Source organism: Zootoca vivipara, chromosome 7 (genome assembly GCF_963506605.1).
Source record: "Zootoca vivipara chromosome 7, rZooViv1.1, whole genome shotgun sequence".
Classification (NCBI taxonomy): domain Eukaryota; kingdom Metazoa; phylum Chordata; class Lepidosauria; order Squamata; family Lacertidae; genus Zootoca; species Zootoca vivipara.
In genome coordinates, this window is record NC_083282.1 from 4196023 (window position 1) to 4222326 (window position 26304).

General features: G+C 43.6%; 1 protein-coding gene and 1 long non-coding RNA gene across 2 annotated transcripts in view; one reads left to right on the top strand and one right to left on the bottom strand.

Annotated features, from left to right (window-relative positions):
• Positions 1 to 26304, top strand: part of ASTN1 (astrotactin 1) — a gene marked incomplete at its 5' end in the record, with an annotated part of 207979 nt that overhangs the window by 35256 nt on the left and 146419 nt on the right. The gene's annotated exons all lie outside the window — the stretch shown is intronic.
• Positions 7752 to 21723, bottom strand: LOC118089216 (uncharacterized). The gene is made up of 4 exons (XR_009557855.1): positions 21625 to 21723; positions 12113 to 20413; positions 11125 to 11169; positions 7752 to 10015 (listed from the first exon to the last, which is right to left on the bottom strand). It is a non-coding gene; the product is annotated as an uncharacterized LOC118089216 (long non-coding RNA).

Genomic DNA, 26304 nt, shown 5'->3' on the forward strand with positions numbered 1-26304 from the left:
CTTCGCGTGGGGAGCGCGAGCCTGGGGCCACCTCACCGCACCTGTCAGCTGTTGAGCGGCTTCAGGCCGCTCTCTGGAGGCAGGCACATGCCTCAGGATAGCGGCCTGAAGCTGCTCAACAGGTGACAGGCAGCACCAGGGGGCGGCGGGCAGTGGCAGGCGGCGGGCAGGCTGGCCAGCGCCCCCTCCATTTTGGCGCCCTAGGCAGCTGCCTAGTTCCCCTAAATGGACACGCCGGCCCTGCCTGCTCGCCATGTTTGTTATAAGCAAGCATTTCATTATATCTTCCATCCATTCAGGTGTTGTACTTGAACCATCTCCTCCTTTGCTATGGAAGCTGATGTTAACAAATATTTATTCATTTACAGTGGTACCTCGGTTTAAGTACACGATTGGTTCCGGAAGTCTGTACTTAACCTGAAGCGTACTTAACCTGAAGCGAACTTTCCCATTGAAAGTAATGGAAAGTGGATTAATCCGTTCCAGATGGGTCTGCGGAGTACTTAAACTGAAAGTACTCAAACCGAGGTGTACTTAAACCGAGGTATGACTGTACTTGATCTCTTAGCTTTACTCTAAGGTCCCAGGGTGGGTTACAAAAATAAAAATGTACAATTTGTGTGGCAAGATCCAGCCTGAGGGCCAAAACCACAAAGAGCAGGCTTCAGGATGAGCCCAAATACAGGACTGAAAGGAGCATCCAAAGCTGCCTTATACTGAGTTGGACTGCTGTGGGATGCGGGGGGTTATTGGTTTCTTTTGCTTTTGCTTTATTATGTATTTGAATTTTTATGATGTGAACTGCCTTTTGCTGTTCAGATGAAGGGTGATATGCACATTTAATGAATATAAATAAGTAGGTCAGTTTTGCCTGCACTGACAGTGGCTCCCCAGTGCTTCAGACAGGAAACAGTCCCAGCCCTATCGAAAGATACCAGGGACCTTCTCTGTACAAAGCAGATGCTCCACTACTGTGCTATTTCCCTCTCCTTATGGAAGACCATACCAAATGTTATGGCAACTGCTTTATTGCATTTGATGTGGCTCTTTTTCAAAACAAAAATAGCTGCCATAGGACACGCTGATCAAATTTGGGACTATAGGTGAAAATTTCCCCTAATTTCCCTGTGCTGCATTCCACATATATCACTTCCCACCATCTAGTTTGGCCCTCAGTAAATTCATTGGGTTGTGTGTGTTGTTGTTCCTAAGTCAGCATGCAGGTGATGGCAGACTGGCTGTTTCTGCACTCGCATTTTGCAATGGCATGTAAGTGCTGACAGCAGACGGCACGCGTCTCCTTAGTATGTGGGCAAATGGCAATGCTATACACCTTTTTTCTTCCCTTCAGAGCATGAACCAATGAGATTACTGCAGTAATTTGATTCAGGTTATGGGAACTGGCTGGCTCGTAATCAAAGTTCAGTGGGTGCTCTTGATACAACCTTTAATTTGCGACAAAGCCAGGAATGGAACATAGCTGCCCTATCTTATAGGTCACTATCTTCTCTCCCAGAGGGCATGGCAGCAATTTAAGTGGGTCCTATTTGTGCCTACAAATAGTTGTCATTGCCTGATAGCCGACATAATGGCACAAACATGATGAAAATCTTTAAGAATCTAGAGACTAATAGAGCCCAAATTATGCCAGAGGAACTTGATAGCTTTTTTTTTTAACTGATTGAATTACTAAATGAGCAGGACTGATGGAAAGCAACAGCTGTATCTGGATTTCAGTAAGCGCTCTGAAATAATGGCTTGCAAAATCTTATTAAAGAAATTAATTGAACTTGGCTTGGATCAAGGTGCCTTTTGCTTGAATTGAAAGCTGGCTAAGCGACTACAAAGGAGCACACAAGTGTCTGAATTGTGGGAAGGATGTAGATAGGGGACTCTACATTATATCCACTAGCCCCATCTTTCCCTTGCTTAGTGGAATTATGGTCAGCCTGAAGCCTTCTCAAAAGACTGGCTAGAAGGCCTGTCACATAACGTAAGGAGTGAGTGGGTTGTCTCAAACACACAACCACACACCTGCACCTCGTGCACCAAAAGGTTCCTTGCAGGAACTGAGGCCTGAGCCTCACTGGAAACACCTGTGCTCTTTCATAAGTACCTACTGGCCATTCCCAGTAGACTTTCCAGTTGGATTATGGCCTAAATAAGTCAGCTGTTTTCTGGCCCTGCTGCTGTGTCTTAAACAGCAGCCCAAAATGCAAGTGAAGGGTTCCCCACTGCTTTATCTCCATACTTAACTTGCTTAATTTCTGCTTGCCATTCTTAAAAGACGGGGCGCAATGCCAACTTTTGGGGTTTGTTTTTTCTTAAATGGAAGCATTGATTCTGCCCCTGATCTCTAGTTTCTTCTAGTATTGTGGGTGCAATAGTGTTGCCACAAGCCTGCTGGGTCTAAAATTAGCCATGGCAGCTGTGCATGTGTTGGGTTGGCACATGGAGGCTTTTTGCTAATCCTTCTGCTTTGCCTGTCTGCTCCACCTTCTGGCATGTGGAGCAGCTGAGTTCATAGTGTGGGTGGGGAGAGCTTCTGACATTTAGTCAGAGAGAGCCTGCTCCCTCACAGGGTGGAGTTTTTCTTGCAAAATGCCTTTTTCTTGCAATGCACAATATTAGCATTGGCCAAGGTATGAGAAAGTTCTTCTGCTTTCCAGCTGAGGAAATTGACCAAACTGGTAGAGATTAAACATGGTAGTGAATGTTACAGGTAGGTAGCCGTGTTGGTCTGAGTCGAAGCAAAATAAAAAAATTCCTTCAGTAGCACCTTAAAGACCAACTAAGTTTTTATTTTGGTATGAGCTTTCGTGTGCATGAGCTTTTATTTTGGTATGAGCTTTCGTGTGTATCTGAAGAAGTGTGCATGCACACGAAAGCTCATACCAAAATAAAAACTTAGTTGCTCTTTAAGGTGCTACTGTAGTGAATGCTTTGAGAGTGATGAGGGGGGGGGGAATGAGAATGTGTCTATCTTTCTGAGTAGTTTTGGCCATGGGTAGGCAACAGTCAGCAGTTTTTCAAGGCTCCTGGAAACCTTACCCAGTTATAATCAAGGCCTGGCAATCATTTTGTCCATATTTTCACTTGTAGGGGAAATAAGTTATTTTTTGTAGGTTTGTTTGGATAGCTTTTCATTCATCTGTGTCTGTGTGCATGCAAGAGAAAGATTCTATGTACGGTATATTGACCAGGCCTCTCATGGCTGAGATGTCCTTACGTTACCGCCAGAGCACAGAGAAGTTGTCTTCCTGAATGAATGAATGAATGAATGTTTATTATTACGGCTAAACAGCCAGCATACAAAAACCAGAATTTCAGTATAATTTTCACATGAACATTAAAACAGTCAGTGTAGAATTTAGCAATCAAAATACTAATTAAATAGACTTAAAATATGTGTGCAAGGAAATATAAACTCCATTAAAAGTTTTTTTTAAAAATAAACAATTTGATTGTGAGCTGTGTCAATTCATGACTGTTTGTGGAGCTGTATAATCTTTTGCTTTCTTTGACTTATGGCTATTGCACAAAATCCAGCTACATTTCTGGTGGCATAAGGATTCCAGTCAGACAAGAGGTCTGTTGTCTCTGGTACTTTTCATACAAGTAGGGTTATGAGACGGGCTCTGATTTCTGAATAAAATCTGCAGCACAACAGAACATGGCCCCAGGGCCGTCTTGAGCAGATCGCGCGCCCTGGTGCTGAGGGGCGGAGATCGCTCCGCCGCCCGCCCCGCCCTCGCAGGGCGCAATTGGTTTCCGCGCGGCTTTGCCGCACGGCGCTCTCCTTCCCAGGCCAGCGCCCAGCTTACCAGCCCCGCGCCATGGTGCACTGCGCCACCGGGGGTCTACGACGAGCCAGGCCTGCATGGCCCATGGTTTCAATTTGACCAATCTTACAAGGGCGGATCCGCTCGTCATGGGGAGTCTTTCTGTATCTGCCTTCCAGTAGTGCAGATGGCAAGGCATTTAATTTGGCTTGCGTAAATGCCTTTCTAAATTTGGGGGTGATCAAATTTGTCAAATAATTGGGAAGTGCTCGTGCCATTCTATTGAAATTAGGCCTGCTTCCAGTTGTATTATTGCCTTTGTTACACAACTGGGTACCAAAAATATGGCTCTTGAAAATTTAATTTGCACACCCTCCAAAGGGGCAAGATCCTTGTATATTGATACAACTGAGCTAGAATCTTTGGTATAAAGACTTGGAGAGCCAAAGGGATGAATTGTCCTCCACTTTTGAAGAAGAATGAAAGAAGTGAATGAATGAATGAATGAATGAATCGATTTATTTCGCTCACTGACCAGAGTGGAATGAGAGAAGTGCCTTTAAGCTTCTCTGTATGTTTGCAATAGCATTTTTCAGTTGTGACTTCCATGTGCCTGATGAATGGTATAACATTCCTAGATATCTGTAGGAGGTTGCTTGCTCTATTTTGTGGTTGTTTATTTGCCATCTATATTTCATCCTTTTCCTGGAAAACACAATAATCTTAGTTTTTGACAGAGTTAATTTGTAATGATTCATTTTTTGCAATAACTCTCCAAGGCTCTCAACAATTGCCTCAAGCCCAAGTACTACATTACCTGCATATAATAATATTAGCAGGGATTTGTTTGACAGACTAGGGTAGTGAGTGTGTTCTGCTGGTGAGCTTCCTGGGAGAGAATTTATATAAAAACTGAAGAGAGTAGGGGCAAGGACGCAGGCATCCCTGTTTCACTCCGTTGACAGCAGGGTGGAGCAGAATAGATGACCTTTGCTATTACATCTCACCTGCAATCGAGTGTTTTCATAGAGGCAGCATATCAAAGTCAATAAACGACTATCTATATTTGTTTCTTCAAGCTTGTCCCACAGCCTCTGTCTTGGTATAAGATCAAAACCAGATTTAAAATAAGTGAAGGCTTCCTAAAGTGTACCTCCAGCTGGGGTTGTGTATTTCTCAACCAGGTGCGGTAGGAAAAGCCCGTGATCCACCTGTGGAACGATCTTTCCTGAAGCCCGCCTGCTCATCATTTTAGAATTTTTTCTTGCTCAAGCCCATACCCATATCCATCTGTTGTCTCTAAATGAATAGGTCTCTAAATCAGTGGTGGGCACATTGCATGGGATGTGTGAGAGAACAGAGTCCCACTTCCAGTGTAGACTTACATTTATCTGCAACCCCATTCCAAATCCCCTACTGCTCATTGGAGGAGTGACTGCTTAAACCATCCTCAATGTTTCTCAACTGAGTGACATGGAACTGCTGAACAGTGTGGGAATGAAGGCTGCAGTCATACTCTTTTTCTCTGCTGCTGAGCTGTTTGGCGGGAAGAAACATCACACCATGTAAAATTAGACAGTGGACTGCATGTGGCTAGTGGTCAGCAGGTTGCCCACCACTGATTTAGAGACAAATGTCTTTTTTTTTAATAGAGAGAATATGCTGATTGAACAGATAATGTACAAAAACCTGTCAAGATATGCACATTCACCAAGGAGATTATGCATATTGACCGGGAAATGTCACAATTCTCTCTTCATGCACAGATTATGTGCACATTTCCCAAGAGGCATAGTGAATGTGCACAGTGGTCAGTTTTTTATGCATATTAAGCCACTCAACTTGTATTGCCTGTTATATAGTATGTAAGATGTTGAGCCTTAAAAATTCGAAAGTTTGAAAGCCATGCAATAAATCAGATTAAAAGTTAAAATAATAAAAATTCTTAAGAAATCTTATCTAAGGCATCCATGACAGATGACCACCCAACCTTTGCTCCCTCCAAGGAAGGAGAGTTCACAACCTCCTGAGGGAGACCATTCCACTGTTAACCTAGATAAAACCAGGGTTATCAATACATAATTGCATGCAGTCTGGTGTCTATTTTGAAAATTCATGTAATGTTCTAATATCATTATTGAATCAGTCCTCATAAGCTGCCTAGTAGAAAATATTGGCTGGCGACCAAGGCCAGATAGAATTTCTGGGCTTGTAAAAGCTGTCAAGCCAAGCAAGCAAACACACACACAGTCCTTTGGTCTGTCTCCCCTCACTTTGGATTTTAATTTTCCCTCTGGAGACTCTGAGAAGGTGATTAAAGCCTGGAGAATTCCAGGTGGAAACCTCAGACCTGGCAACCCTATTGCATTTAACCAGTAAAGACAACTCCCTATTGCAGCATTTCAGGCGCTGTGACTTGTTGGGGAGGCTTCCATAAGTTTATTTCTCCATCCCAGGTTAGCTAATTTCTTCCTGGTGATTCCCACCCACCACCCAATGCTTCCTTTACAGAACAAAACTATGATCTATTCCTGACTGACTGATTAGAAAGTCCATATGTTTTTTCTTCTTCACTAGTCCGTTACCGTAGCAACCCAGTTCCTATCCTGCTTCGGCTATGTCAACGGGGCCCTGGAGATGATATTGGTGACCTACAAAAAAGATAGGGTATCCAATAGTTAGAGTATCCAATATTTTTGATTATCTGGAAAGAGTGTATGTGCAAAGAAACCAGCACTCCGCTCCAAAAAGAACCCGCATTTCCCTTTGCAGCTGCCAGCAAAATGTGAAAGATCAGGCACAGATTTCTCCTCGGTTCTTGCATTTATGCACAGGACATTTTTATAGATGCTCTTTTGGATAAAAAGAGCACATGCTTCTAATGAGGAGGCTACTTGTTCCAACTATTGTGTGGACTGCTCTGTGGGGTTAGGTACCTGTTTGTGCCAAATTGGTAACAGCAGCTACAAATCGATGGCAGGGCTAAATTGGTGCCGTGAATATTGTTGCACCAACTGTGCAGAAGAGAGAAGAAATAAAAGCCATTGTACACAAATTTTGCTATGGGGACAAAAGCCTGTACTGCCACCACCCTTCCCTGATTGTGAACTTCAATCAGGTGCCCCCTCTTATTCCCTTTCAAAGCACGCTGCCCTCCAAAGAGGCCTCACACCTGCCTTCAAAGTATCCCTCCTCATAAGTTGCAGTCCCCTCCTCTCAGGCCCCTTCCCAGGTGGCTCACCCAAACACAGAGGTTGTTGGAGAGCTAGTGACGTGCAGGGCGGCTGGCCTGAGCTGCATTTGTGCCTCTCATCCTCCTGCAGCTGTGGCAGCAATCTAGGCTGGACGCCCAGCTGAGAAACAGTAGCACCCCACGCCCCCAAGCTGTGTCACCCTGGCCCTCAACCCCTGCATCTGATTTGGAACGGGTCTCATTAAAATGCTTTAATCTTCTGGCTATCCAGAATGAATCCATTCTCTCAGTCAGGTCCATGCTGTGTCAGTGGGGCCTCTTGGTCCTGCTGAAGTGCTCCCACCAATGTTGTTAAAAGTGCAGGAGAGCCTGGAGGCCTCTGTGAAGTCTGCAGCTGCCCAATCTGTCCTTGCTACCCTTTTCTTCAATCTACTGAATGACATTGTGGGCTTCTAGAAACAGTCAGAGCTGAGCTTAAGGCTTTGGAAGCTGCTGATCTGAATCTAAGAGGTGTGAAATTTCTGGAAACCTTTTATCCATGGGGTGTGTGGAATGGAATCCCCCATTTATTTTAATGGAAATTTGAAAGGCAATTGAAAAATACACATTGCCCTGGGTTTGGGATTTGTTTTTTTTAAAGCACCCTTTATAGATTGAAAATTGGTTTGTTACTTTAGGACCATAAGGTATATTATGTACAATTGAGTTTTCCATAAAATTGTCATGTTTGGTATATTGAGAATACTCAGGCAATAATTACAAATAGAATTTGCTTTTAATTTTATTTTTTTTGTTACAAATGGAGCTACAAGATGCTGAACTTACAAAGAACTTAGCATCTCTTTGGCTGTGCCAGTTTATGAGGAGCAGGCAAAAACACACACAATAAAAACAGAAGTAACCATCATCATTAGAGTAAAACAGATTATTACGTATTCTGAAAATTGTTGTGCCTGCTCCAGTCTTCCTCTGTCAAGCAGGCATAAAATACTGTACTCATTTCCATTAAAAAAAGCTGAGAAACAGGGTAGTGAACCAAGACTCAATGGATGCTACGTGAAATTTAATCAGTCTGTTTCTCAACTGTCACTTTCAGGTTCCTGCTTCTTCATATTTGTTGTCATATTTATCAATATCATATTTACTTCTGAAAACTGAAGGTTTTCGAAACAAAGTGTGCACTGTTCTGCTATCTGGTACTGATAGGAGTTGTAGTCCAGAACATCTGGAGAGGGTGAAGGCTGAAATACATATTGAACCATACATTTAAACATATGTTTTGAGACATTTCTTTTTTAAATTGCAGATTAACATGGTGGAAACGGAAAGGTACAGAATGGTGGGTGTCCCTTTCACATGTTAAGTGGCACGGACCAGAAATGCAAATCTTTATATAGAACCCAAACAATGGTGGTTCTTAGGCCACATTAATTTAATACACAGCAAAAGAATGCGAATTTGTGCTCATATACCAAGTCTCAGGTGCCATCACCTTGCTCTCACAGGACCTTTGCATTTGGCCCTTTTGTGGGCTGACGACTGACAGCTAAAGCATCTGAAGGCTGTGATTTTACACTCGCCATCTGCTGGGGAGACTCATCGCAGTGACACAAGTCAGTTTCACTTTGTGGCTGATGAGTGTCAGCCTTCATTTTGATAAGATTGGGAATGAGGAGCAAACTGGAGAGGCAGATGCATGTGTCACGTCGGAGGGAAGTGGTTGCAAACAAAGGAAGCAGGAGGGTAGAGGAAGCTCTCAGGGATTTGGCTCATTGATATCCATGGCATAACATAAGCTGGTAGTGGCATTCCTCCTTTGCAAAGTAGTTTCCCTTCCCCTCTTTCCTGAACTAAATATTTGGAAGCCACCAGAAACATGTACACACAAAACACATCCAAGTGACATTCACTCAAGTCCACTCCACTTGAGCAGACTTGTTTGTTCTTCATAACTCAGAGATGATGATGATGATGATTGCCAAACAAAAGCTTACACAGCATTGTAGGTAAACTGCCCCAGTTATTATTATTATTATTATTATTATTATTATTATTATTATTATTTTATTTATTAAATTGGTATACCGCCTTTCATCTGAAGATCTCAGGGCGGTTCGCAACATACAAATACAAAATAAAATCACAAAATACACAATAGAAACAGGAACAAAAACAAAGCAAACCCACAATCCCCCTACAAACACATTTAAAACTATACAGTTCCAAGTGATACCCCTGTTCTATACATTTCAGTCCAATATGGAAGCAGAACAGCTTAAGGTTACAGGGCTCAGTTCTTGATAGGATGAATTCAATACTTCTTCTTCCTGATTTGATCTTGCAAAGGAGGACGCCATTATTATTTATTATCCCCTGTTGCAAATTGAGGCTGGGGGAAACAAGAAAAGAAGCTAAGAGAAAGGTCTAAGGTGCCTGGCTGAGTTTAGAAGCAAGAGCTGAACCTTGAACCTTCTGTTTCATAACCTGAGTATCTTACAATACAATATAGTGCATATACAGCTTGGTGAGGAAACGTGGTGCCGTTGAACCAAAATTTGTGAATCAGAACGGACAGGAGCCCACTTCTTTCAGCAATGATCCTTGATTAGCTATGATGGTTTGTATGGCCCAGTACCTCGGTTTATAAACACAATTGGTTCCAGAAGTCTGTTCATAAACTGAAGCATTCATAAACTGAAGCGAACTTTCCCATTGAAAGTAATGGAAAGTGGATTCATCCGTTCCAGACGGGTCCACGGAGTACTCAACCTGAATCATACTTAACCTGAAGCATGGGTGTAATTGGTTCCGGAAGTCTGTTCATAAACTGAAGCGTTCATAAACTGAAGCGAACTTTCCCATTGAAAGTAATGGAAAGTGAATTAATCCGTTCCAGATGGGTCCGCGGTGTTCGTAAACCGAAAATTCGTAAACCGAGGTGTTCATAAACCGAGGTTCCACTGTATAAGAAATGCCGCTCTCACAGGTAAATTTCACTATCATACTGTGATCTCATGTCCATTATGTGATCACTGCCTGCCTGGAATTACACAAGTAGGAAAGAAATCAGATGGGTGATGGACGGGCAACCCCACACAAGTAGCAGTAAGGGCTTGGGGAACCTTATTTCCTTCCTAGGATCAGTCCTTGCAAGGCAAAAATATAACCTACCTAAGGAGCATTGACTCAAGCAAAGATATGCACATAGGCATGTGAAAGAGAAAGGGAACACACTCATATGTATCTTGGTGCTTGCTGGCTGTTGATTCAGCCATTGTGATGTTTTCCAAGAAAATTATTTTTACGTTCACCTTGTGTCAGTGGTTCTTGCGACTACTCTAGAGTAACGACGCTCCGCATGCTTGTCTTTAAACAGTTTTTATTAGTGCAGGCTATTTACGGTGAGCTGGGTATGTAAAACATGTCTGCTCAGTCCGATGCAGAATCCGGCACTGCCCCCCCCCCACATGATCTTCTCCAACATAGTAGCCTCGGGACAGTGAATCTCCTCCCTCTCTTTCTCCTGCCTAATTCCGGAACCGGAGGAAGGGGTCTACGCTCCAGGCTTTCATTTTCTCCCTTCTCCCCCTCCCTTTCCTCACTCCTGTGTGGCCGGGGCTCTCTCATGTTGCTGAAGCCCTGGCCCTCTCTCTCCATTCCCTCACTAGCCTCCTCAGAGCCCTCGTTTTCATCACTGCTTGGGGAGGAGCTACTTCTGATGCAAGGGGGCAGTTCTCTGTACTTTCTCCCCCTTACACATAGCTGCCAAGTTATCCCTTTTTAAAAGGGATTTTCCCTTATGCTGAATAGGCTTCCTCGCGAGAAAAGGGAAAACTTGGCAGCTATGGGTCCTTACACCTTGTTTAGTCATTTCCTGTGTCTTTCAGCATGTTGTTCCCAAGTTTTCTCTGTGTACAACAGTTGAACAAAAGTTGCACAGGTGTGTCCAGAAGACTCTGGAGGCCTCTGGATTGCTCCTTGCTCACCTTGAAAAACAACAACAATCCCAGCCAGGTGCATAGGAGAAGGAAGGGAGTGTGGAGAGTTCTTTTTAGCAGCTGTTGTTTGTACCACTAGCATACTCTCTGCCAATCCCTTTTGAAGCTTCATTAATTCCCAGCACAAAACCTGAGTAAGCTACACACACACCTCTTCTGCAGACTTGTGGTGTCCAGACTTCATGGTGATTGGGTTCTAAACAAAAATGAATACTTGCATCATTTTGCTGTAAAATTTGAGTTTGTGCTCTGAGTACAGAAAGACAATGTTTAAAACCTGGGGTACAACCCAGCAGAAAGTTACCTTGCACAAATCCCCTTTGACCTGGTTGGGAGCTGGGTAAAACAAAGAAGGAAGAGGGGTTTGGGAGGGTGAAGCAGCCTTATGCCAACTGCTGATTCTCTGCATGGTCAAGACTGCCCATCTCAAGAACAAGTACAGTGGTACCTTGGTTTACGGATTTTATCCGTTCCGGTAGTCTGTCCTTAAACCGAAACCATTCTTAAACTGAGGTGCGCTTTCCCTAATGAGGCCTCCCACCCCTGGTGCCCTTCCACATTTTGGCTTCTGTTCTTAGACCGAGGTAAAGTTCGCAAACCGGGACACTACTTCCGGTTTTGCAGAGTTTGTAAACCGAATCGTTTGTAAACAGGACTGTTCGTAAACCGAGGTACCACTGTATTCATTATTTTTTTAAAATCCACAGTGAGAACGGTACAATTTAGAACCAAAAATGTAGTGGCATAACAGCAATGTAGAACCACAGAAGATAATCCTGAAAGCAGTATTTAGCAAAATAAATGGGCCTTCCACACACCGTCCCCAAAGAAACACCAGAGAAGGAAATTTTGCCATCTCTTTGGGATCAAGTTTTCACAAATTCAGGGCAGTTGCTGGAAGGTTCTGTTTGTGCTCTTCCCTGCTCAAGCTTATTCCACAGATGGCATGGGCAGTAAGGCTTGCTGAGCATCACAACTGGTGTGTGGGTTCATAAGGGGAGAAGGTGCCCTTAAAGCAAGAATGTCTCAGGCCATGCAAGGGAAGGTTAAAGCCAACAACTTAACTTGGGCTATGAAGCAAATTGGCAATCAGTGTAGCTGGTGCAAAACAGATTGAATATGTGTCTGCTGATCAGTACCTGTTAGGAGTCGTGCAGGAGTATTCTTTCTTAGGTGAAGCTTCTAGATCTTCAAGGACAGCCCCAGATGAAGTGCATTGAAGCTATCAAGTCTAGAAGGTACAGAAGCATAGCGCAGCATGGCAAAGTCTGACCTACATTATTATTGGATAGAGAAGGAAAAAGACTCTCCTGGCAACAACTCTGGCTTCTCAAGGAGCAGTGCCAGATCAAGGAGGACTCACAGGCTTTTTGCTGCTCATCCATGGTCACATAGACCCCATTAGTCACAGACAAACTAATCTGCTCCAGACCAGTATGGTGTCACTTAAATTCATCATAATCTGGTTCAGAATATGAACCTTGGAGACAGATAATTCATTTTTTTCCAATCTGAGGCAAGCATGACAACCCCATAGTTTTTCTCTGAAATGGTTTATAATTTAGGCCGGGGGCTGGGGAAAATCTATGCTTGCCCCTGCTTGTGGACCTAGTGCAATTGTTGTAGGGGTCAGATTCACATCAGGGATTTCAGGAGTCTTAGCTCAGTCTCTTAGCTACTCCACTAAAGCAGCAACCAGCTCTTGAGTAAATGTCCATTCACCCTAGATTATCGTCTTGGTAAAGATAACAAGCATTGTAATATTAGGAGAAAACACGTAATCAGAGGAAAGGCTATCATATGAAGAAATTAAATTAGTGAAAGCAAAAGCAGATGTCATTAAGGAACAGAGCCCATAGAAATCTTATTTAAATTATTGAAATAACTTATTGACTCAAAGATGGTGTTTGCCTTTTGAGTGCACATGCAGATATAATAGGTATCTTTCAAAATTGACTTTGAAGTTACAATATAAACAGCGCAATCAAACAACATAATATGTCGCAATCAAACACTTCTCAGTGGTTAATAACATTAGGAATAAATTATTGATGATTTCTTGCAGGATGGTAATTTTCTTTGTTCTCTTGGGAGAGAGAAGAAAATGAAAACTAGCATTGAATGGTTCTCACTAATAAACGTAAAGGTACATCAGTTTCATTTCCTTGACCTGTGTCTTGAGTTGCTACCCAGCAAGCAGTTGAGAGAAGCAGGAATCTAACTCTGCCAAGAAAATTTGTATTGATTTATCCAGGCAACTAAAATGGTCTCTTATTTTCAGAAATTCCATTTCTCTCTAGGGGAGAGTAGGTATTCTAAGGAGGCAGTTTTCTCTCACCTTTTTGGCTACTTAAAAAAAAAAAATTGATTATCATCCACAGTGGTCCTAACCCTGTGAGACAGAACATTTTGGTTTCATGCACATCAATACACCTGCGTGATGTCGTGAATTGTTCCTTTGCCTTTGTTTCTGTTTGACTTGCCCATATGCACTCCTTGAAGTTGTGGTCTGATTCACTTGCCTAAAAATAGGCCTTGTGAAAGGTGAGGTCAGTGCACATAGCATTGTGGTTCTATGATTGCCCCATCATGCAGTCTTCTGTCTGAAAAGAAGCAATCATTTGCAGTTGTGTGCTTAAAATTGCTCTTGTCATTCAAGGGATTGTGTCAACAGTAATTACACAATCCTGTCATGCCCAACTCAGGGTATACTTTTTTGCTCATGTGAATTGACCCTGAGACAGTGGTTACAAGTCTGCAAGGAGCTTGTTGCTGGCTTCAGGAAAGATCTTTCACAAAAGGAAAAACCCCAAGTACAGCTAATTGGTTTGTAGATCTCAATACTGTATAGAGGAAGGAAGCTGAGGGGTGTTAAGCATCAGAAGGATCCTTTTAGAACCTGTGCATGAAGGAAGGTGAGTTAATTGAATCGAATCAATTCTGGAGGTAGGCAGAACTAAATGAGTACCAAGAATTTTGAGGAGTGCCATACCCCATGAAACCTTGTAGACAAGGTCAAAACATCTGATTCTCCAAAAAAGATAAGACTTGCAGAGGAACTAGTTCTAATGCCCCATCCTAAGATTACCTTTCCACCAGCCACCTTGCAGTTCTTGGACTGTTTGGTGTTTGACTGCTTAGCAGATTCAGTGGACTCCAAAACAAGATGCTGTTTAAACAGGGGCATAGCAGGGGGTCGACAAGGGCTGGACTGGTGCAGCGGGTTTTGTTCACCCTCTGCACCCTGCCCCTGTTTCTGCCCAGCATGCATGCACCCTGGGCCCTGGCAAATGCTGCAACACCACTGCTTTACACACCATTTCTTTTTAACTCATGAATGTCCTTGAATACCGTAGTTGTGGAGATGAAAAAGCAACTTCGTTCAGCTGAAACCACTGGCTCACTTGTATCAATATTTTCATTATCCAAAACTTTTTCAGGATGTCTCTCCTTATCAGGTGTGATTAACTCACCTTACGAAAGAGGTTGTTAAAATCACATACAGAAGATAAGACAGCAAATCTATTACACCAGTGATGGTGAACCTATGACACGCGTGTCAGACGTGACACGCAGAGCCCTCACTGATGGCACGCGCCCCATCGGCCCATCCGCACTGTTGTTGTTTTGTTCCCCCCATTTGTTCTCCCGCTCTTCGTACAGCTTTTCTCCGCTACAGCTTGTCTCCGCTGTTAAAACCCGGATCCTTTTTTGTTGTTGCTGCTGGTGGTAGCCAGAGATTAGTTTTTAACCCTTTCTGTGCTGTTTTTTCTGGTGCTTTGGCAGACTATGATTGGGTGTGACAGCGTTAGTTTTTTAACCCGTTCTGTGCTGGTTTTTTTGGTGCTTTGGCAGACTATGTCGGTGCTGCGTGTTAGTTCCAGCGAAGGTATTATTCCTCATTTATTTCTGTTCTCTTCCCCCCCCCAAAAGCGCAGCAGCTTTGGGGCATCCTCCCCAAAAAAGCAAAGCAACTTTTGCACACACACACCCCCGAAAAAAACCTCCAAAACTTTGGTCAGCAGCTCCCCCAAAAAGCTCAACAACTCTGGGCATTTTGTGATAAATAAGGGTTTTTTTTGTTTGGTTTGATTAAATAATTAGTTTTTGGTTTATTAAATACAGTTATATATTACAATTATACATTTTTGTTATTTAAACTCTAAATATCGCAAAATTATGGTTTTTTTCCTTGAAGTGACATACCACCCGAGTTATGCTCGGTTTTTTTGGTGAATTTTGACACACCAAGCTCAAAAGGTTGCCCATCACTGTATTACACAGAGAGAGTGGAAGCCCCCCCCCCTGTGACTCTTAGCGGAAGGGAAAAGGGAATCCTACCTCCCCTGTTTAGACCATGAAATTCCACAGGGCCACCCCTATTGTCTATCCACTTCCTCTTTCTTATAATTAGAAGTTCCCTCTCTATCTTTCTAAAAGGAAAATATTTGAGAATACCTGAAGACCATAACCAAATGAAGGATCAACATTAATTGGATTGAAAACGCTGTCAGCTAAACAAGAGTTAAAACTCAAGGTCTTTTCTGCTGAGTTTTCACTTTCTCCAGCTTCTTATTGTTCTGTCTTCTTGCAGATTGATAGAATGGCTGTGCAATACTAAGTGCACTTTGTGCATTGCCGGAGCGCTGCTTTAGGCTGCCCCACTCTTTTATACCTGGGAGAATAAGAAGGCTGATTGTCAGCATGTGGTAGAGAGAGGGGACAAACCCAGAAAAGTACTAGTCTCTAGCAACTCCTCCCAAAAACATTCCCAGTCTATTCCGGCAGCATCCATGGAACTTTGTAAGACAAGCTTGGAGGGAGCTGGTTGCCATGGGCGTAGCCTGGATTTTTGTTAGGGAGGAGCAGGCTTTTGTTGGGAGGGGCAGTACCTCATATTTGTATTGATTTTGATCGGGGAGCAGTTGCAGAGTTTCTTTTTAACAAAATCGCCTTGCTGCTGAGCAGACCGCAGATTTCTCCAGCAACTGACTGCAAAACATACAGAGGAGTATTGCACAGAATACAGTGGTACCTTGGTTTACAAACCATTCGTTCTGGAAGTCCGTTCTTAAACCAAAGCGTTCTTAATCCAGGGCATGCTTTCCCATAGCAGCAGAGGACTCAATTTACAGATGGAACACACTCAATAGGAAGCCAAACATGTTCTTATTCCAAGGCAAAGTTCACAAACCAAAACACCTACTTCTGGGTTTGCAGCATTCTTAATCCAAGTTCATAAACTAAGCTGTTAAACTAAGCTGTTAAACCAAAGTACCACTGTATTTTAAATAGCCAGTGATAAAAACATCTTTGGATTCAAATTAGGTGTGACTTTGATCATGTAGTTTGCTGTTTAGTAGCTGGTTTTTGTTTTAATACCTGCTATTGAATTCCATTGTTTATGCTCTGGAAGAAATACATCTTATTGTCTGTCATGATCATCCAATATTCAGCTTCATTGAAAGACTCCAGATTTTAGCATTGTGTGTGTGAGAGAAAAAATGCTTCCCTATCCATTCTCTCAACACCATACTTTATTTTTTACACCTTTATCATGTTCCCACTACCTTACCTTTTTTCTAAACTAAAATGCTTCAAATGTTGTGACCTTTCCGTATAGCGGAATTGTTTCAGCCCTATAATAGTTTTGGTTGCCCTTTCCAGAACCTTTTCTTGTGCTACATTATACTCTTTGAGGTGCAACAACCAGAATTTTACACAGTATTCCAAGTGCGGTCGCACCGTATATTTGTACAATGACATTATTATATTGAAAGTTTTATATTTGAAACTTTTCCTAATGATGGCTGGCATGGAATTGACCCTTTTTTCATGGCTGCTGCACACTGGGCCAACTTTTTCACTGAGCCATATTCATGGTCAGCCACCACCAGTTCAGACACTGTGTTTATGTGAAGCTAGGTTTTGTTTTTGTTTTTTTGCCCCAATGTGCTTTATTTTACACTTGCTTAACACTGAATCATATTTGCCAATTTATTCCCATTCAGATGGTTTGGAGAGATTCTTGTGGAACTCATTGCAATATTTTTGTTCATGTCACCCTGAACAATTTTATGTTACCAACAAACACCTGAGTCCTTACCTGTAACTCCAGGTCATTTATGAACCAGTTAAAAAGCACAGATCTCAGTACTGCTGCTTGGGGGAAACCCACAACTCAGATCTCTCCATGCTGAAAATGCCATTTATTCATACTCTCCACTTACTGTTATTTTTAACCAATTATCCAATGACTACAAAGTTTACTCACACGTCTTTGGTGGGGAACTATCCAGAAAGCTTTTTGAAAGTCTGTGTACTCAACACAGTGCCTGTTGGATCACCCCTATCCACTTGGCTGCTGTTCACCATGTGAAAAAGTTCCCGTTGGCACCAGTCGAGGTGTGGCCCTAAGCTACTTGCTATTGCTATATCTGTAACACTGCTTTTGAAATCAGGTTTATGATGGGGGGAATTGGAAAGTTTTAAGTTTGGAATCTAAAAACCTGGATAAAGGTAAAGGGACCCCTGACCATTAGGTCCAGTCGTGACCGACTCTGGGGTTGCGCGCTCATCTCGCATTATTGGCCGAGGGAGCCGGTGTATAGCTTCCAGGTCATGTGGCCAGCATGACAAAGCTGCTTCTGGCAAACCAGAGCAGCACATGGAAACACCGTTTACCTTCCCGCTGTAGCGGTTCCTATTTATCTACTTGCATTTTGACGTGCTTTCGAACTGCTAGGTTGGCAGGAGCTGGGACCAAGCAACGGGAGCTCACCCCGTCACAGGGATTCGAACTGGCCAATTCTCCTTTAAACCAAAGCAAAACGTCAAAATAATAAGTATTTAAGTTAAAGCAAAATTAAATTTTAAAACACAACAATGTTGTCAAATGTAAAACAAGCCACTCAGATCAAGGATAAAGCAAGCTACGAAAAGCAATTATTGCAAGCATGGGAACTAAGATAAATAAATAAATAAATAGAGGAACTCAGCAGTACCAAATGAGAAGCAAATGAGAAGCTATTATTGTTGCAGACACAGGATCTTCAGGGGATAAAGTAACAATGTGGCCCTGATAGACCTTAAGTACCCAGCAAAGAGATAACAATGTGGCCAGCTAAGTACCCCGCAGAAAAAAAAAACAATTCCCAGCCAAGAACTACAGGTAACCAAGGAGTAATTAAGATATGCAGGGCAATCAAGCAGCACTGGGATGCTTGGAACCTTGAATAGGCTTAAAACCAAAACAAAATAGTTTTGTCAACTTGCATTACGCCAATCAGATTTAAAGTCGCTGTTTTAATTCCCAATAAAGATGCTTCAAGGTTAGGGAAAAACCAAAATCAACTTAAACTCTAATAGCAACTTAAAAATGAATCGCCAGTTCTGAATATGTGCACAGTTGCTTAAAAGTTGTAGGAATCCAAAAATTAAAGGAGGCTGAAATACTAGCATCAACCCCCCCCCCCATCAATGACGCAGAGGAGAGGGCAGCTGCTGGCAAGGAATCCCCCAAAGCAGGGAATCCCTCAGACTCAAACAGCCAATTTTAAAACAATGGGATTGAAGGAGGGGAACTGCGGAGATCCCTTGAGATAAAAGAGGCGGGGAGGCAGCAATCAGCAGCACAGAGCAATTAATGCGAGCCCAAAAGACCTTCACAGAAAGAAGCGTGAACAGTCAAACAGTTAGCCCCCCTCCCCCACGCTCAGCTGTGCTCACCCAGGCTTCTCCCCCCAGCCACACCCGCAGAGAGGAGACGATGCAGATCCGATGAGGTGCAGCAAAGAGGGTTTGAATGCTGCCGCGCAGGCCAAAATGTAGTCAAACCCCACCCCCCAGCCGGCCTTATTGGCCAGCAGGGATAGGCTGGAGCAGGGGGCCGAAAGGAGGAGAGGGGGAGGGGAGGCCACACAACTCCTCCCCACCGGCCTCTGCTCTTTTTACAGTGGAAAAAAGGGCGCGCTCAGAGGCTGTTTTATACCAGTTTTTTATATGCCTTCTCCCCCCCCCCCCTGTAGCTTCTAGAGTAGGGCAGCTGCCCTAACTTGCCCCGTGGTGGGTACGCCCTTGCTGATAGGGGTCGTGCCTTAGGCCCTAACCTCCCTAGGCTTTGGACAGGGCCACGCCCCCCCCCCGAATCCTTTAACGGAATACCCTTCACTATGCGGGGCAGGTGATGGCTCTACCTCCCCTCTTCTCTTCTCCAGAAATATTCCAATGCCTAACTGCTGGAAAGAGAGAGATCTCCCAGCTGCTGCGTCCTGCCTTTATCGGGAGGCCACACCCCCAGACCAACCAGATTGGTTGGCCTGGCCAGTGATGCAGCCGGGAATCCCCCAGTCGCGCAGGGCTGGCCACCCACCCCCTGCACACGTGGAGGGGTTGTGAGAGCCCGCAACACCACCTCCTCCTTAAGGCAGAACTGGCCTGCTCTGAAACTGGAAGGTGTTTAAAGCTGTTATATTTCCCCAGAATCTTTCATGTACGCACTCTGGACTAGAAGGCATGGTAGCCATCTTCTGAATCTGATACATAACTGGACACCTCTTGTGTCTTTAGTCAATAAATCCACATTCTTCCCAGAACACAGAAGAAAAATGCAGCCAGCATTTTTGAGAAATATATCAGTATTGTAAATTCCCCTGCAGGTTCTGGGAATATAGCTGCTATTCTTGTGTCATGTGCTGAGGGAACAACCACCGTGTTCAGAACCATGGGGAAATTGAAAGGACCCTGAAACAGTGAGCCAAATAGGCTTACTCTGTGTACTGGGGGGGTTCCAGATAATTGTACAGTTGAAGGGAGCCAGCATTTGTCTCTGGATCCCAGTACTATAATGTTCCTATAGTAATGGGCAGCCTTGCTTTTGCCAAAAGAGCAGGAGCAGAAAAGGAGATGGGCTCTTCCAACTGGAGTCAAACTTTCACTTGGGAAACATTGGTTTAGACTTTCACATATATCTGTCATCTCAGTATATGTGCTTGTGCAGGTAATATCTCTTGAGTTGGAATAATTATCCTAAAGAAAACACTGAGTTCCAGTAGGAAGGAATATAGCCCACAGCTGTTTTCAACACTGGGCTGACATACTTTATTTTATTCTTTTTACTTAGATAAATAACCCTCTCTATCCCTGGGGGCTCAGGGTGGGGAGCAGTCTTGGTAAACAGAAACAATAGAATGTGACAAAAACAATTGCACACAAAGAGAGAGGGGGGGGATGTTAAAGTACACAGCCAAAATAATTATTTACTCATCCAAACTTTCTACCTTCTAACTTTCTACCCAGTGGGGTGTAGTGGTTAAGAGTAGTGGACTTGTAATCTGGGGAACCGGGTTCGTGTCTCCGCTCCTCCACATGCAGCTGCTGGGTGACCTTGGGCTAGTCACACTTCTCTGAAGTCTCTCAGCCCCACTCACCTCACAGGGTGTCTGTTGTGGGGGAGGAGGGGAAAGGAGATTGTTAGCCGCTTTGAGACTCCTTCGGGTAGTGATAAAGCGGGATATCAAATCCAAACTCCTCTTCTTCTTCTACCTAGACTCATCTAGCATGGAACTTCTGCATGGCTGCCTCGAAACCCCAACACATTGCAAAAAGGTTCTAAAACATGTGCTGAGCCTCTCATACCTGCCAAGGCTGTGTTTTGGTACAACCCTGAGTATGATTTTGTTGTGCCTTTTTATCAGATGACCTAGCTTGAGTAGCATGCAGAAGTATGCCCGAGCATACAGAAATTCAGGTCACCGCTTCCTCCACTCAATGGAGCTATGTTGGGGTTATGTGGCATGGGATTCTTCCAGAGCAATGTATTGGAAGTTGTGGAGGATCCACAACTCCAACAGAAAATGACTGCTGATGTACCCCTGTTGTTCAGACTTGGAAAGCCTTAATGCTTGGGAAGAATGCTGATGACCATTGCACATGTACAGATTAATATTATTTGCAATGTGTGAGAGCTAAGCCCTCCATGTGCACCCCAGAGCCCTTGTTGAGCTGTAACACTTCAGGATTGCAAGCGTGGATGTCTTCCCCCATTAAAAATTCCCTGCGACCCACTAGGAAGGCAGTTAGGCTGGAACTCTTCTTTGAATGCCAGTTTCATATGTGCATAGTATTTCTTTGTAATATAGGAGCAGGATTCAAACATCTAATCACCTATCCATAATCTGAGGTAGTACAGTCCAGCTAGATATTCATGTAGTTGTTCCTATGTTCCAGCTCCTTAGGTCAACAGAGTTTTTACCGGAAGATTACAGGGGAATCTGTGCCCATGGTGTAATGTACTGCTGATGACATGCCCAACATAGACCCCTCCTGTTCCATAAGAAGGAAAAGCTGGCTTAAAAAGACACGATACTGTAAGTTCTGTAGGCTGTGGTCACTTCAAAGGGTAGAATAGATGGAGCCCCCCGAGCCACAGTGAAGTATATTAAATGGCAATGCAAAGATAATACTGTAATGACCTTTGTTTTTTCGCATTGAACTTAATGGTCTTTAAAGTGTTTTAACCTGTCTTTGGAACTATTATATATAGTTATATAATATAACTATTGTGCTCTAGTTGTTGTTATTATCCTAACTAGAACAGCTTCCTGACTTTTCTCATTATCAGGGCATTGAGGAGTTTGGAAAGAAAACATACCTTTTCCACTTTTGCTTCATCTCTCTCTTTTTTTTTCTGTAAAGGGCTGTTTGTGCCTTTAGGATCAGGAAAACTGGAATCTTATGTGACTCCTCCCAATGAAGCTTTGATTTTATGCCCAAAAGGCACTTAGTGCTTCACTTAATATTAACAGGATGTGAGCGAGGTTTCACTGTGACCTTTGGAACTTTCTATAACAGGACACTTTGAGTATTTAAAACACACACAAAACAAGCCCAGAGCAGCAGGACTGCAGTTTGTTGTTTAGTCGTTTAGTTGTGTCCGACTCTTCGTGACCCCATGGACCAGAGCACGCCAGGCACTCCTGTCTTGCACTGCCTCCCGCAGTTTGGTCAAACTCATGTTCGTAGCTTCAAGAACACTGTCCAACCATCTTGTCCTCTGTCGTCCCCTTCTCCTAGTGCCCTCAATCTTTCCCAACATCAGGGTCTTTTCCAGAGTCTTCTCTTCTCATGAGGTGGCCAAAGTATTGGAGCCTCAGCTTCAGGATCTGTCCTTCCAGTAAGCACTCAGGGCTGATTTCCTTCAGAATGGATAGGTTTGATCTTCTTGCAGTCCATGGGACTCTCAAGAGTCTCCTCCAGCACCATAATTCAAAAGCATCAATTCTTCGGCGATCAGCCTTCTTTATGGTCCAGCTCTCACTTCCATAGATCACTGCTGGGAAAACCATAGCTTTAACTATATGGACCTTTGTCGGCAAGGTGATGTCTCTGTTTTTAAAGATGCTGTCTAGGTTTGTCATTGCTTTTCTCCCAAGAAGCAGGTGTCTCTTAATTTCGTGACTGCTGTCACCATCTGCAGTGATCAAGGAGCCCAAGAAAGTAAAATCTCTCACTGCCTCCATTTCTTCCCCTTCTATTTGCCAGGAGGTGATGGGACTAGTGGCCATGATCTTGGGGTTTTTTGTTGTTGTTGTTGAGCTTCAGACCATATTTTGCGCTCTCCTCTTTCACCCTCATTAAAAGGTTCTTTAATTCCTCCTCGCTTTCTGCCATCAAGGTTGTGTCATCTGCATATCTGGGGTTGTTGATATTTCTTCCGGTAATCTTAATTCCGCCATGGGATTCATCTAGTCCATCCTTTTGCATGATGAATTCTGCATATAAGCTAAATAAGCAGGGAGACAATATACAACCTTGTCGTACTCCTTTCCCAATTTTGAACCAATCAATTGTTCCATATCCAGTTCTAACTGTAGCTTCTTGTCCCACATAGAGATTTCTCAGGAGACAGATGAGGTGATCAGGCACTCCCATTTCTTTAAGAACTTGCCATAGTTTGCTGTGGTCGACACAGTCAAAGGCTTTTGCATAGTCAATGAAGCAGAATAGATGTTTTTCTGGAACTCTCTAGCTTTCTCCATAATCCAGCGCATGTTTGCTATTTGGTCTCTGGTTCCTCTGCCCCTTCGAAATCAAGCTTGCACTTCTGGGAGTTCTCGGTCCACATACTGCCTAAGCCTGCCTTGTAGAATTTTAAGCATAACCATGCTAGCGTGTGAAATGAGGGCAATTGTGCGGTAGTTGGAGCACTGCCCTTCTTTGGGATTGGGATGTAGACTGATCTTCTCCAATCCTCTGGCCATTGCTGAGTTTTCCAAACTTGCTGGCATATTGGGAAGGGTGTGGAAGACAGAACAGGAGGGTCGGTGGGGTTTTGTCTTTTACTGAAGAAAGAGAATGTAAGCTTCTGACTTGCACAGAGATCGCCAGGCAGCACTTTGTTCATGTGCTTTGCTTGATGCAAAAATCCCTAAGAAATTGGCTGAGGCAGAATCATTTGCAATGCTTTTTTAAAAAATAAGAAAAGAAAACCTGCTTTGCTGCACTTTTGCCTTCCTGACTAAAGAATTGTGCTGAAAAAGGACCCCAAAATTCCCCTTTGAAAGGAAGAAAAGGGGATAAAAAAATACACCAACACAGCAGGATTAGATTTCTTTTAAAAATATGGAATTAATTTAGGTAGATAATCCAGTCAGATAACCAATTTGCAACCTGGTCACCCTGTGTCTTCAAACTTCACAGCTATCTCCAGAAATGTTCCTGTGAGTTTTATCTGCTGAAGTTTCAAAGATTGGTTCTTTCAAAGGCCTGAACCCAGCTCTGTTGAAATAGTTAGGAACTAATGTTAGTGGGAGCCAGAATAGGTATTTTCTTAAAAGTCAATTGAAGTCGATGGGAATGTTTCAGCTGATATTAATGAGCACCAAGAACAACCCCAAGAGACTATTTTTCAACAAGCAAATGAAAAAAAATGACCTATTTTGTGGCTTTTGTAAGAAGTGGAATGGTTTACAAAGCAGATCAAAACCCCATTGCTGCTTGCAATGTGACTATGGAAGTAATTCAGATAAATGAAAAAATGTACACATACATTTATGTATGTATCTTCCTAAGTCCTATTAGCTATTCATAGAATAATGTGCAGTTGAGTAAAGGAGTAGGGTGAAATTGACTTGTCTTGCTTCTGGAATGGAAAAAACAAAGCATACCAAATATATCCAAGATTGTTTGGGATGTACTGTAAAGAAGGTGTCAGGATCTGTCAACCATCGGCCTATGCAGGAAACCAAATCACTGTAGCTACTTGGATCTGGCCTGACTCTACCTGCCCAAGCTGACCATTGGCTCCTCCTCTTCAGTAGGGAGGTGTATAAAGTACTTCCTTTACGGATTAACTTTGCTTGAACTGACCCTTCCTGAACACTTTAACATGTCTCAGTGGGGAAATGGTTGGAAAGTGAAGGGTTAAGCACTCCCATCCCTTCTCTATTGCAAAGGAAATGGGGACATTGACCTTTGTAGCACAAAGTGTTGTTTGCCTCAAAGATCTCATCTGTGAATTGCTTTGAATGGTCTTGGCTGAGTAGGAATGCTGCAGAATTGGAAAGGTTTATGGAAGCACAGACTTTCATAGAGCACTAATGACCTCTGCTGTTTGGGGCCTTTAATCTAACAAGCTCAGAGTCTTTATAAACTTTCGTTGCTTAGATTTGATTGGTCAGAAGGCTTCCCGAGCTGTGTTGTTAATTTGGCATACTGTTCCAGCAAGTGGAAATAAGTAGTTGCTATTACCATTTTTGTGTGTGGAATGGGTCAGGCATGCGTTTGTGGGAGAGACCCCAATCACAAACCTTATCTTTGAAACCAGAAGAGTGCTGAGTGGCTTGGGAAAACACGAACATGCACACTCACACACACTGTTCATTGGATCCCAGTGTGACTAGTACCCATGTTCAGGCCTGCCTATTTGGCAAGCATGAGTTGGGGAGTCCTGTATTTGCTGTGTGTCTTGCAGTTCCGTCCTGAGTGGGTCCTCTGGTGTCATGACACAGAGCAGCAGGATGGGGATGCCTTTAATATTTCCCTTGGGATGTTCCAGGTTGGGAAATAAGAAAATGCATGGGTAGCCTCTTAACCTTTCTGAGTCGCTCTGGCAGCCAACACAAAAGCATGCCTCACCACTGCAGACTCTCCAAGTGCCCCTATTTTCCAGGGACAGTCCTGGATTTACAGAAGCCATCCTGGTTTCTGACTTGATCCCGGAATGTCCTGCTTTCCCTTAGGACATCCCTATTTTCAATGGAGAGGTGTTGGAGGATATGGAAAAGGATTCTCTATTTTCATTGGAGAAATGTTGGAGCATAGGCAGTGAGTTCCAGTCAGAGGTGCCAACTTGGGCCCCAGCCTGTGGGTGCCCAGCGGTGCACATGAGACGTGACATCATGACATAATGCCATGTCTCATGCCACCGCTGCTCTCCAGCACCGATTTTGTGCTTCTGTGGTAGCAACGGGCCCCAACAGAGGCCCCGTGGTGGGGATGGAGGCCCCGGCCCAGTTGCCACAGAGGTGCCAAAGAGCTGGAAGTAAAGCAGTGGGCAGCAGTGGGCGGAGGCTGGGCACCCACAGTGAATTGTTTCTGGGTGCCCTGGCACCCAGGGCCCCCTGGAGTTGGTGCCAGTGGTGCCAAGCCAAGCCAAGCCCTGGCCTGGTGAGTAAGACCTTGCTGGGTCAAGCTTGGAAGCAAACATTTATCTGATTGCCTTTTTGAAGTGGGAGCATTTTGTAAATGGGAGGAAACTTTCTTTCTTACGACGAACTTTGATATGCATGGGCAGGCAGGTTAGTAATCTTTTTTGTGGGTCAGATTTGCAAATACTACATAAAAGTGTCCTAGTACATTGCTTGAGTCTACTGCTTCACTGGGTGATTTTCAGGTCTAGTGTTGATCAACGAGAGATAGAGGAAAGATTTCTCTCTAGTCACACTCTTCATACCACTCCTAATTTTGTAACCCTCTGTCATACTTCAGGATACAAGAAGCTGCCTTATATTGCCTCATAAAATCTAGCGCTGTCTATTGCTTCTACTGGTAGTGATTTGCCAAGGTCTCAGAGGTAATTTCTTGGCCTGTTGTCAGAAATCTTCCATTGAGCTATGGCCCTTTCTCAATTCCGGCTTTTTCTCAGTCATTAATGCAGCCTTGCAAGTGGCCACTCAGCCACATGTCTGGAGCAAATAATAATTCCTTCCCAGCCTACAGCCTATGACACAGGGATCTCACATTGTCCTGTGTCTAGGTACATATTGTCCAGTAGGCTGTTAACCTTTTGTGCTCATCTGCAAGGTTGCAGCCATGTACATTCAATATTCTC